The sequence below is a fragment of the Scyliorhinus torazame genome, chromosome 18, assembly GCF_047496885.1.
Source record: "Scyliorhinus torazame isolate Kashiwa2021f chromosome 18, sScyTor2.1, whole genome shotgun sequence".
Classification (NCBI taxonomy): domain Eukaryota; kingdom Metazoa; phylum Chordata; class Chondrichthyes; order Carcharhiniformes; family Scyliorhinidae; genus Scyliorhinus; species Scyliorhinus torazame.
In genome coordinates this window covers 56,534,110-56,548,067 of record NC_092724.1, presented here as the reverse complement: position 1 = coordinate 56,548,067, position 13,958 = coordinate 56,534,110, and the positions used below count along the sequence as shown (strand labels likewise).

Genomic DNA, 13,958 nt, shown 5'->3' with positions numbered 1-13,958 from the left:
ATGACCTCCCCTTGACGAAGCCGTGCTGACTCAGTCCTATTTTATCATGCACTTCCAAGTACTCCTCAATCTCGGCTTTAATAATGGCTTCTAAAATCTTATCAATGACAGAAGTCAGGCTACACGGCCTATAATTTCCCATCTTCTGCCTCCCTCCCTTCTTAAACAGCGGCGTTGCATTAGCCATTTTCCAGTCCCCTGGGACCCTGCCTGCCAGAGTGACTCCTGAAAGATCATCACCAATGCCTCCACAATCTCCTCCGCTATCTCTTTTAGAACCCTGGGGTGTAGTCCATTCGGTCCAGCTGATGTATCCACCTTCAGACCTTTCAGTTTCCCCAGAACCTTCTTCTTAGAGATGGCCACTACACTCGCCTCTGATTCTCCTGGAGTTCTGGCATCCTACTGGTGGCTTCCACTATGAAGACTGGTGCAAAGTAACTATTCAGGTCCTCTGCCATTTCTTTGTTTCCTATTCATTACTTCTACAGCCTCATTTTCCAGTTGTCCATTGGCTATTCTTGCCTCTCTCTTACCTTTTATATATTGAAAAAACTCTTCATCTTCTTTTATATTACTATCTAACTTACACTCATATTTCATCTTTTCCCCCCTTATTGCATTTTTAGTTGTCCTCTGCTCGCTTTTAAAGGCTTCCCAATTCTCTGGCTTCCCACTAATCCTCACCACTTTGTATGCTTTTTCTTTTTCTTTTATGCTGTCCTTGACTTCCCTCGTCAGCCATGGGTGCCTCATCCTCCCCTTAGCTTGTTTCCTCCTTCTTGGGATATGTTGCCCGAAAAACACCCAAAAAATCCTGCCATTGCTGTTCCATCGTCTTCCGTGCTAGGCTCCTCTTCCAACCAACTCTAGCCAGCTCCTCCCTCATGTCTTTGTAGTTACCGTTATTTATTGTAATACTGTTACATCTGATTCCATTCTTCCTCAAACTGCAGGGTAAATTCTATTAAATTGCGGTCATTGCCATCTGAGGGTTCCTTCACCTTAAGTTCCCTAATCAAGTCTGCCTCATTACACATCACCAAATCCAGAATTGCTTGTTCCCTAGTGGGCTCTACCACAAGCTGCTCCAAAAAAAATCTCGTAGACATTCCACAAATTCCTTTTCTTGGTATCCGCTACAAACTGATTTTCCCAGCTCCCAACCTGATTTTCCAAGTCCACCTGCATATTGAAGTCCCCCATGATTATTGTAAAGGCCTTTCTTATATGCCTTTTCTATCTCCTGATTTATTTTCTGCCCCAATCCTGCTTACTGCTAGGGGGCCTGTACATAACTCCCATCGGGGTCTTTTTTCCTTTGCGATTCCTCAACTCGACCCACACAGTGCCTTCTGATCCTATATCGCATCTTGCTATTGATTTAACTTCATTCCTTACTAACAATGCAACCCCGCCCCTTTGCCCATCTGCCTGTGCTTTAGATAGGACACATATCCTTAGATATTTAGATCCCAGCCCTGATCCCCTTGCAGCCATGTCTCTGTGATGCCCACAATATCGTACCGGCCAATTTCAATGTGCGCAACAAGCTCATTTACCTTGTTCCATATACTGCGTCATTTAGGTAAAACACCCTCAGTCCTGTATTGACCTGCTCCTTTCTCATATCTGTTACATTTTTGCTCTGCATGAAGTTAGATTCCTGCCACCTTCTATATTCTCTGTTCTATTATATGGTTTGGAAACTTCACTTGAGCCCTCGGCTCCGTTAACGTTTAAAGTCCTCGTCATTAACCTGCACTTCTCCCTTTTCCTTTAACTTTGATTTCCTAATTCTCCATACAACTGAAACCCTCCCCCCCCCCCCTCACTATTTAGTTTAAAGCCTTATCTACAGCCCTAGTTATGCGATTCGTCAGGACTCTGGTCCGAGCGTGAATCAGATGAAAACCGTCCCATTGGAACAGATCCCCACTTCCCCAGTACTGGTGCCAATGTCCCATGAATTCAAACCCATTCCTCCCAAACCATTCTTTGAGCCACGCATTTACCTCCTTAACCTTACTGACCCTATGCTAATTAGCTTGTGGCTCAGGTAGTAATACAGAGATTATTACCTTTTCGGTTCTGCTTTTTAATTTAGCTCCTAGCTGTTCATACTCCCTTAGCAGAACCTCTGTCCCATGTTCTACCTATGTCGTTGGTACCTAAGTGGACCACGCCAACTGGATCTTTACCCTCCCACACCAACTGGATCTTTACCCTCCCACACCAACTGGATCTTTACCCTCCCACACCAAGGTCCTCTGCAGACCAGATGAGATATCCAGAACTCGATCACCAGGCAGGCAACACAACCTTTGGGCTTCTCAATCCTGGTCACAGAGAACAGTGACAATGCCCCTAACTATTCTATCCCCAATTACGACTACATTTATTTTCTCTCTCTCCCCCCCCCTTTGAACGGCTGCCTGTACCATGGTGCTGTGGTCAGTCTGCTCATCCTCACTGCAGTCCCCATTCCCGTCCACACAGAGAGCAAGAATCTTGAACCAGTTGGACAAGCTCAAGGGCTGAGGCTTCTGCAACCCTGCCTCCTGGATTCTTCTACCTTCCTCACTCACAGCCACACCCTCCTGTCCCTGACCACTGGCCAAATTCAAGGTATTTAATCTATGGAGTGTGACTGCCTCCTGAAACAGTGTCCAGGTAACTCTCCCCCTCCCTGATGTGTAGCAGAGTCCGAAGCTTAGAATCAGGCAACCAACACTTATACAGACATGGGTACTAGGAACCACATTGGGGCCCACCAGCTCCCACATCATGCAGGAACAATACATTACCTGACCCTCTATCTCTATTTTATTTAATTAGTTTCTAATTTGGTTTTTAAAATTATTTTTTAAACTTCTTTTATCTGTGTATTACATCAGTCTGAAAGCAATTTATAACCAGAAATGTAAATGGATTTTCAAATTTAGCACAGCCTCCCTATTAGCCAATCAAATCACAGCCCTCATGTGATGTCACTTTGCAGTTTTTTTTCCTCCAGTCGGAACTCGTCAGTTTCAGAGAATCATTCACCTTCCAAGGCTACACTCTGAATTTCTCCCGCTCACAGGTCCCGAAGTGAAGGCCTCAGAATCCCCGAGGTACGTTTTTTATATCACTTACCTTCCCAGGCTGCTCTCTGAATTTCTCCCACTCACAGCTCCCGAAGTGAAGGCCTCAGAATCTCAGAGGTAATTCTTTTTATATCACTCACCTTCCCAGGCTGCACTCTGAATTTCTCCCGCTCACCACTCCAGAACTTACTAAAAAAGTGACTACTGTTCACTAATATAACTAACAAGTGGTTTTGTAAAGATTGTTTAAAGTCAGATATTTAAAATCAAGTTATGTGCAAAAGAAACTGCTTATTGCTTTTTTTTTTAAATGATAAACCCATTCAGCTGTTATAATCAAACTGCACAACATTTTCACTTAATATATTAAAGAATAGAAAAGTAAAATATATAATTTTAAAACAATTACATTCTAAAAGGCTGCACAATTGCACCCTGACATGCAAATGACTTTGAATGGAAATTTGAGAAAATCCACATTTCAAGACTAGTGGAATTTGTAATTGGATCACCAATTGTGCTCGAAGCAGAAACTCTTCCCCTGGTATATTTCAATAAAGTTTTCATGGCTGTTCTGCTGGAATGTAATTTTATTAGCTGTTTAAGTGATTAAGTTCTTCAAACACTAATGTTGATGTTTGGTTGATTCTGTTCATGCTTTGTGCATTGATCACATTACTGTTTGCCTTTTACAAAATCCCAAACATTCCTTACTTTTAATGAAGTATCCATTTCTCCTCTTCATCGGAAAGCCCAGAATTGTGGCAAGGTATGTTTCTCCATGGGTAGCTGCAACCAAAGATGCTTCAGAGTGGTTATTCTTTAGCATGAATCCAAAGAGTGATTGTTGGCTGTGATGAATGTCCACCATGCTGAAGTCCTGTTCTCACCTGAAGCCCACACCATATGCGTTTTAATAGGAAATACTGGATAGTGAATAGCAACATCACGAGATGGTTTTCCTTGACCTTTCCTTACTTTTCCTGTGGCAATTAAAGTCCTGCCGTTACCCTTGATAAATCAGCTAAATCCCCACAAACAAGGGGTGGAACCTGGGGCATCCCTGCTTCATACAACTGAGCATCACATTGTATTTAGTCATAGGGAACACAAATACATCTGTTTGTATTCTCAAAACAATGAGTGAGATCTTCTGGTTGTTCGCGCCGTTGGGATCTTCCAGACCACCAAGCTGCAGTTCCGCCACGGGTTTCCCAGCGTTACGGGATGAATTAAATGGGAAATCCCATCGACGGTGGCTGGATCTGAAGATCCCATCACCAGCCAACGGCGAGTCGCCTTCCGCCACCGAGCAACACACTGCGGGGGAGGCCAAAGAATCACACCCAATGTGTCAATGTCACCAACATGCCTCATTGCCTTCGAATGGAAATCTCAACGTATCTGCCATGTTGGCAACAATCAGCCTAAAATATACAAACATCTATCAAAAGTAGGTAGCTAATAAGATAGTAAACATCAACAGCCCATGACTTATTTTCCTGCCTTAAAATATAAAGTCAAGGTCCATTGCAGTGGCGGCGATGTGCTGAGTAGACGCATATCTGGTGACTCTACTCCCAAACGAACCTAGCAGAGGAAATTTATCGGGAATTTCAGCTTAAAAAGTCCACCAGAACCCAGTCAAAGGCGAAAGGTACACAAATGGATTACGAGTGGAAAGAATAACAAATCGAAGGGGCGGCGAGGTGCAAGAAGCAGCATCGAAGGAAAAGCGCAGGAGCGGTGGGTGCGCAAGCAGGCGGCCCCACGAAACGGGCCGGATGTTCAGGCGAACCTGGAAGAGGAAAAAATGGGGAACCAAACAATGGAGCAGGAACAGGACGTGGCAACCATCATGCCCTCCGCACAGGGAGTGGAGAAGCGTGCTGAAAAGGGAGCTAAACGCCATAAAAGGAGGCAATCGGGACGGAGATGACGAAGGAGGTGCTGTCGGAGGCGACAGACAAAATGCAGCGAACCATCGAAGACCTGGGAAGGAATGTGGAGGCGCAGGAGAAAACGATCATGGAGTTGGAGAAGGCCACTTCGGACCAGAGTGACAGGATTGTAGCTCTGGAAACCGAGGTGAGAAGGTTGGCAACGATCCAGGGGAGCCTAAGAGGGAAAGTGGAAGACCAGGAAAACAGGTCCAGACGGCAGAATGTCAGAATAGTGGGTCTGCCAGAGAGGATAGAGGGCAGAGACACAATGGGCTACATCACCAAAATGCTGGAAAAGCTAGTGGGAAGGGAGGGCTTTCCAAACCCCCAGAAATGGTCAGAGTGCACAGGTCGCTTCGACCCAAGCCCAAACCGGGGAGCAGCCCAGAGTGATTATCGCGAAGCTGCACCGGTTCCAGGACCGGGAAAAAAATCCTCAGGTGGGCCCGTCAGGCGAAATTGTGCACGTGGGAAGGGAAGAATATAAGGGTGTACCAGGATATTGGGGCAGACCTGGCAAAAAGAAGAGCTGAGTTCAACAGCGCAAAATCAGCCCTCTACAAAAGTAGGGTGGGATTTGGGATGTTGTCCCCGGCCAAACTCTGTGTAACATTCAAGGGAAAGGCACTGTATTTTAACACCCCAGCGGAGGCTGATGAGTTTGTTAAATCGGACAAATTGGGGGAGGAACAGCCGCAACAGTAATGAAAGCCACAGGGGTGAAAAGGAAAAGAAGAATCGGAACAAAGAGCGGAGGATAGACCACAAACAGAGATAATAATCGCAGGAACTGTACACATTTGTTTTCTGTTTTGCGCAAGACTGTGCTGCCTCGTTTTCGGGCTCGTTTCTTCTCTCAATGCGATTGGGGGGGGCAAGGGCGAGACAAGGACTGGAGGGAGGAAGGTAAAGCAGGGCCAGAGCTGGGCAAGTACTGGGAGGGGAGCCACCATACTAGCGAAGAGGGCTAACAGGGGAGGGCAGGAAGAAAGGGGGCCATGGCGCACCTCTCAGGGGAGAGGGCGCCTGGCACAAAGGGGGGGGGGGGGAGAGAAGTGGGGGAAGAACACAGGGTGTGGACAGAGGAACAGGGGCTGTGGAGAGGTGTCGGGGAGGAGAGCAGAGCAAAGAGAAGCAAAGAGAAGGTGGCGGTCGAGAAACAGAACGGACACAGGCCTCAGCAGGCATGGAGGGGGGGGGGGGGGGGAGGAACCAAGATGGTGCCGCAAACAGCAACTCGGGAGGGCATCAGGGCGACGGGAGACTCCAGAGTGCAGGGGCGCATCTACATGACGTACACATATCTGGCGGCTATGTTGGACACCCCCTGGACAAAGGGAAACCTCGGAGCGCTGGGGCCTGACCTCATGGTGAGAGCGGCGGCCGTGGCCATTTTGGACGGCACCCTAACAAAGGGAAACCCCGGAGTGCAGGGGTACGCCCACCAGCTACGTATGTGTGATCCCGCAGAACCGGGGGGTCAGAAACCCACCACCAGGATTGTTACCTGGAATGTAAGGGGACTCAACGGCCAGTGAAAAGATCCAGAGTCTTCGCCCACCTAAAAAACCTAAAAGCAGACATAATCTACTTACAAGAGACGCACCTGAGGGAGAAGGACCGACTGCTAGTAAGGAAGTGCTGGGTGGGACAGACGTACCATTCATGTTACGGGATGAGGGCTAGGGGGGTTGTAATATTAATTAATAAGAGGACGAGGTTTACAGAAACCAAGACAGTTACGGACCCAGGGGGGCGGTAGGTCAAGGTCAGCGGTGTCCAGGAAGGGGCACCGGTCGTACTGGTAAATGTGTACACTCTCAACTGGGGCGACACAGAATTCATAAAGAAGACCATGGCGGAAATTCCCGACATTGACACACACCGACTGATTATGGGGGCGACTTTAACTGCGTGCAGGACCAACTGACCAACCAAACCCCAGAGCAGGGAAAAAGACTGGCATAGCTAGGGAACTAGGAGCTTTCATGGAGCAGATGGGGGCAGTGGACCCATGGAGGTTCCTGCACCCAGGAGAAAAGGAATTATCACACTTTTCACAAGTGCACAAGGTGTACACCCGTATCGACTTCTTTGCCGTCGGGAAATCGGTGCTTCCAGGGATCACGGAAGCTGAATGTTCTGCGATCGTTATCTCCAACCACACTCCACACTACACACTACATGGATGTGAGGTTGGAGACAGGCTGTGCCCAGTGCCCCACGTAGAGGCTGGACACGGACCTCCTGGCCGACAAGGCCTTCTGCCAAAAAATATCGCGGGCCATAGGCGACTAAGTTAGTAACAACCAAAACAGTGAGGTCTCGCTCTCCACGTTTTGGGAGGCACTGAAGGAAGTGATTAGAGGAGAGATCATAGCCTACAAGGCAAGCAGAGATAGGGAAGAGAGGGTGGCCAGGCAACAACTGGTGGACTCCATTCTGGAAGTCGACAGAAAATACTCCGAGGCCCCGACCGTCAAGCTGCTGGTGGAGAGGAAAAGCTGCAAATGACTTTAACCTGCTAGCCACCAGGAAAGCAGTGTACCAACTCCGCCAGACATGGGGGCACCTTCTACGAACACGGAGACAAGGCTGGCCACCTATTGGCTCACCAGCTGAGAAAGCAGTCAGCCACAAGGGAAATAGCACATGTAAAGAATAGCAGAGGCAGACTGGTAACAGAACCAAAGGAGGTCTATCGGGCAGTTCAGACCTTCCTCCAGGGGCTGTACACCTCCGAGCCTCCCAATGGGGAAGCGGGGATGAAACAGTTCCTGGACGGACTGGAATTACCAGTTGTGGGGGAAGACAGACCCCGGGGGGGGGGGGGGGGGGGGGGGGAGGGGAGAGAGAGAGAGAGAGAGAGAGAGAGAGAGAGAGAGAGAGAGAGAGAGAGAGAGAGAGAGAGAGAGAGAGAGAGAGAGAGAGAGAGCAGGAAGCACTCATAGATTTGGGAGAAATCATGGACAGCATCAGCTTCATGCAGGCGAGGAAGGCACCGGACCCGACGGGTTCCTGGCGAACTTCTACAAAGAATTTGCACCAGTCCTGGCCCCACACCTAAGGGACATGTTTGCGGACTCACTGGCAAGGGGCACCCTGCCCCCCATGCTAGCAGCGCAGGCCTAAATTGCACTGATACCCAAAAAAGATAAAGACCCGACGGAATGTGGATCATACAGACCCATTTCACTGCTGAAGGTGGACGCAAAAATACTCGCAGAATTTGCAGCCAAAAGGCTGCGTACCAGAGGTGGTCGCAGAGGACCAAACCAGCTTTGTCAAGGGTAGGCAGCTCACAGCGAACATCAGGTGGCTGCTGAACATAATAATGACCACCCCCGGGGAGAGAACCAGAGGTGATTGTCTCCCTGGACGCAGAAAAGACCTTTGACAGAGTCGAGTGGAACTACCTCCTCGAGGTACTGGAACGGTTTGGGCTAGGAACGGCGTTCACCGCCTGGGTGAGGCTCCTGTACAACGCTCCCGTTGTCCGAACTAACACCACCAGCTCGGAATACCTCCAGCTACACAGAGGAACAAGACAGGGCTGCCCCCTGTCCCCACTCTTGTTCGCGCTAGTGATCGAACCCCTGCCGATCGCCCTGTGGGACGCGAAAAGTTGGAAGGTAAGGAGACAGAGAGCACAGAGTTTCACTCTATGCAGATGACCTGCTCCTTTATGTCTCGAAGCCTCAGGAGGAACTAAAGGCAATACTGCAAATCCTGAAAGAGTTTGGAACCTTTTTGGGCTACAAACTTAACGTGGACAAAAGTGAGACATTCCCAGTGAACCCGAATGGGGGAGGAGCAGAGCTGGAGGGGCTCCCGTTTAAAATGGCCCAGAACAGATTCAGCAGGTCTGGCAGCATCTGTAGGGAGAGAAAAGAGCTAACATTTCGAGTCCAGATGACCCTTTGTCAAAGCTAAAATGCATAGAAAGTGGGAAATATTTATACTATGTGGTGAGGGAATGAAAGATGAGTCATAGCCACAGAAACCAAGGGAAAGAGTGCTAATAATATATTAGAAACCAAGAGAAAAGACTGCTAATGGCAGTCCCCAAAGAGAATAAAATGTGTGAAAGGCCAAACACAGAGACACTAAAATCAGAGGGTAAGCTGTGACAGAAGTAGGAAGGGAAGGGGAAACAAAGGGAAGAAAAGGTAAGGAGAGGGGGAATAAGGATGACCATCCAGTTGCAACAATAAATGTGTGCCATCCAATTACCAAAATTGCTCACTATTTCATGCATTTTTATGAATCATTGCTTTAGAATTGACATATAAAATAATACACAGTGTGTCTGTTCAATAAAGGTAATCACTAAGTAATTTTTTTGAAAAATCATTACCATCTCCTCAAATGTCAGTCAAAATTAAAAAGCATTTCAGACAATGACAGCTTAAAAAAATACACTATTTTTTTAACAAATCTACAAATTGGTCCAGGCACAAGGAAACATAATGAATCTATGAGAAACATTTCTTGGCTTGCACAGTGAAGCAGCAAGGAGATTCAATAATACCTTTGAGGAAATGTTTCAAATATGAAAGTTCTGAATGTCAGGCCAAAGAAGTTACTGAGGTTTGAATGCTACCTTTCTCGATTTTGAACATGGTAAAATGATTACATGTGAAGGATGAGGCCATTAACTTGCAACCCGTTGCGAACACCATGTAATGTATTCAGTCTCTGCGCATTAAAAAAAATTCCAAACAAGAATTTTTTTACTAAAATTGAATCCCTACAATCAAGTGGTTAATGAAGCTTATGATCGTGAAATTAACCTGTTGCAATGCTCAAAAAATCTATTCAAGGTCCACAATTGAAACCAGGTCTTAAAAATATAATCCACAATTGTAAACAAGGAAGGTTAAGAAGCTGGTCATTCCTTCAGGACTGCAGGAGTTGAAAATCCAGACTGGCTGCATATTTATAACATAAATGTTGCATTCGGATGGAAGTCAACTCCCATCTGTTCTATTCAAGAAACAGAAACCATGCAGAAGAGTCATACTGGATTTGATGCATTAACTCTAGTTTCTCTCTAGATTCAGTCAGACCGGCAGAGCTTTTCCACCACTTTGCTTTTATTCTGCGTATCACAGTATTACCTAAAAATGGCTATAGAGTTCCGATCGTGACAACTGATTATTGACATGAGTGGTTACCTGTGCACCAATACACGACAATCCCAACTAAAACTTGTTAGTTGAATCAGAAGTCAAGGCAAGATTTGTATCGTCCCCCCCCCCCCCCCCCCTCGTTCAAGTGCGTCAATATTTAAAGTGGGTCCCGTGTAAGAAAAATTTTTGAAAATCACTGCATTATTGTAACAGACTTCCTCGAGCAAAATTGACATGCAGGGGTCAGCACAGTTTATTACCACTGAGATGCCAGCTGGCTCTCATCCTGTTCAGCACCACTCCTACACAGTTAACCATATGTTCCTGCAGGTCCCCAAGCAATTTAGGGAAATACTCTACTACCCCATCATCAAATTGCTTGAATAAAACTTTATTAGGCCTGTAAGTGCTTTTCTTCAAGATAAGAGTTTCATATCGAGAATTGTAATGTGAGTAAAAGGACAGAGAGCAACGGAATGCAAATCAGGATTTTCTGGCACAGATCTAAGACTGCATAGCAATACCTCCACAAATAAATACTCAAAGTGAGAAATTTCTTTGAAGTGAACAGGAACTAACTAATGCTCAGCCTAGATTATACACTTGTTTGTAACATTGGCAGCTAAAATTACAATCACAAATAATGTCACACCCTGCATAGAATCCACAGTGGTCATTAGCATTCCATTGAATGTCGACACAAAAAGTTATACTTCACACTAAATCTGAAATACTCTACAATGTATGCATCTGCTCCAAAACATTAGAAATTTGCAAGTCTTTTCAATATGAGCATTACAAACCGCCCCAAATGTACTTTGGTGACAATGAAAATCAAGACCAAGAATTCATCAACAAAAAAGGAAGTTAACTGCTGATAGGGATAGAATTCCTAGACCTTCTAATAAAGTACAAGAGAAGTGCAGCAGGCACAATGTTTTCTTTCACTCACACTAGTTAAATTTTTACTTTCCAAAACCAAGAAACTTTAGCTGAAGAGCCAGGGAATAGCTTCAACATACAGCAAAGAAATCAAGATATGAGAAGAACAGTAAGAATTGGAGAAGCAGCAGCAAGCCAAGAAGCTGAAATGGAAACAGAAAATAATGGAAGAAATTAGTAGATCAGGCAGTATCTGTGAAGAGATAAATAATGTTAATGCTTCAGGTCGATGATCTTTCATCAGAACTTTTAATCACTTTTTAAGCAATTAGAGGCAGGAAAAGTGGAGAGGGAAAAACAAATAGTGAGACCCGAAATAGGGTGGAAGGTGAGAGTAATTAAATGATAAAAGGGATGATGGTGATAAAAGGGATGATGGTGTAAGATGAAAATAGATGGTAATCAAAATGATAAGATGAATGCTGCAATTATACAGGGCCTTGGTGAGGCCACATTCTAGTGTGCAGTTTTGGTCTCCTTTTCTGAGGAAGGATGTTCTTGCTCTCGAGGGAGTTCAGCGAAGGTTTACCAGACTGATTCCAGGGATGGTGGGACTGTCATATGAGGAGAGAGTGACTAAGTTAGGATTGTTCTCACAGGAGTTCAGGAGAATGAAGGGGGATCTCATAGAGACGCACAAAATTCTAACAGGACTACACAGGGAAGATGTTCCCAATGGTGGGTATGTCCAGAACCAGGGGTCATAGTCTGACGATTCAGGGTACACCATTTCGGACAGAGATGAGCAGACATTTCTTCACCCAAAGAGTGGTGAGCATGTGGAATTCATTACCACAGGAGGTAGTTGATGCTAAAACATTGAATATATTCAAGAGGCAGCTAGATATAGCACTTGGGGAGAATGCGATCAAAGGCTATGGGAAAAAAGCAGGATTAGGCTTTGAGTTGGATGATCAGCCATGATCGTGATAAATAGCGGAGCAGGCTCGATGGGCCAGAAGGCCTCCTCCTGCTCCTATCTTCTATTTATGTATGTAAGAGAGGATAACAGAATCATCAAAGCTGACATCTGAACAAATGGCAGCAGAGGTTATTATATGAAATTTTTGAACTTGATGTCAAGTCCTAAAGGTTGTAAAGTGGCTGTGTGAAAGATGAGATGCTGCTCCTTGACCTAACACTGAGCTTCACTGAAACAGTGTAGGAGGCCAAGGACCAAGAAGTCAGACTGGTGGAGAGCTGAAATGACAGGCAACCGGAAATTTAATGTCACGCTTGTGAACTGAACAGAGATGTTCCACAAAGCCTGTGTTTGTAGATCATGCAGAGCTTGTATTGTGAATAGTCAATACGGTATACAATACTAAATTGCAAGTACAAGTAATTCACTATTTCACCTTGAATGAGTGTTTGGGGCCTGAGACAGTGGAAAGGAAGGTGAAAGACTCGGGGAGTGATTACCCGCCACGTATGATTTACCAGCACTGCCACGTATGATTTACCAGCACTGCCAGGGTGCCTGGGTGGCACTGCCAGGGTGATAGTTCGGGGTGCCCAGGTGGCACTGCCAAGGCTCAGGACGGGGTTATGAAGAGTGAGGGATGAAGGGGGCGTATGAAGGGGCCTCATAAAGGTGGGGTGGGGCTGGGTTAAGGGTGGGGGTCCTGCAAGGAGGGAGTCTGAAAGGGGAGATTGGGAGGCCTGAAAAGGGGTGTCCTCAGCGACCCCAGAGCAGGGTGTCCTCACTTGCAGAGGTGTCCTCACTTGCAGAGGTGTCCTTACTTGCAGAGGTGTCCTCACTTGCAGAGGTGTCCTCACTTTCAGGGGCGTGAGGTAATGCGCATGTATGTGGGGGGTGTGACACTGCCTGTGGGTGGGGGATGTGGGGAACCCTCAAGCTCACTTAAGAGATTGGGCACCTTTCGAAAATGGCGGCCCGATCTTGGAGGAGCCAGTCTGGCCAGTTCCCCAGTGATGAAAAGTGGGCTTGACCGGGGAGAAATTCCTCAAGGCCCAAGAAAGTGACTAAAGTGTGATTGAATAGCGGTGTGGCTCTCACCCAAAAAATCGGCAAGACACCCCGCCAAACACGTCCAAAATGACTCTTCGAAACCTTTTGGTTGAATTCTGCCCTAGACGTTGCATTTCCTGCACATGCATGGGAAGATGCCATGAGAAAGAAATGGGATTTTTGTGATTAAGGAGAAGACCAAGGTCACAGAGAGAGCTGCCCCTTCGGAATTCTGAAAGGTGAGCGGAAGGTGGATCAGCCGGTGCTGATGGAAATGGTGGAGTTGATCTGTTGAATATGGAGGCTGGTGGGGCGGAAGTTGAGGACAAGGGAACTAGAGAGAAGTGTGGAAAATAGAACAGACACAGTAGAGGGCCCTGTCAACCATTGTGGAGGTGAATCCTTGATTGAAGAAAAAGTAAGACAAATCTGAAGCATTGGTACGGAAGGTGATGGAACAAACGTGATGGAGAATGAGAAACTGGGAAAATGGAACAGAGTCCCCACAGGAAGTGGGATGGGTAAATATATAGTTATGGTAGCTGCAAAAGTCAAGGGCTTATAAAGAATATTGGTTGATAGCCAATCGACAGAATGAAGACAGTAAAATAGGGAAAGGAAGAGTCAAAGTTGGAAGCGGACCCATTTATTAGCTCACCACAGTTGAAAAATAGCAATTGCAGACTAGATAAAGACTAGTTTTCCAGACCTGGTGGCAATTCCATATTTAATCTCTGGGATAAGCCTAAATGAGGAAGACTCTGGAGTACTAGCTTCTATTTTTCAATAATGAGAAATACTGCAAGAAGGGAAGAGAGGAAAACTTTAGCTATTTTATTCTTAATAGTTTTAGATTTTGTCAACTGATCAACAATTGTGT

General features: G+C 46.2%; 1 protein-coding gene across 2 annotated transcripts in view; it reads left to right on the top strand.

The window, feature by feature from the left end:
• Window positions 1-13,958, top strand: part of kdm4b (lysine (K)-specific demethylase 4B) — a 1,116,292-nt gene that overhangs the window by 212,425 nt on the left and 889,909 nt on the right. The gene's annotated exons all lie outside the window — the stretch shown is intronic.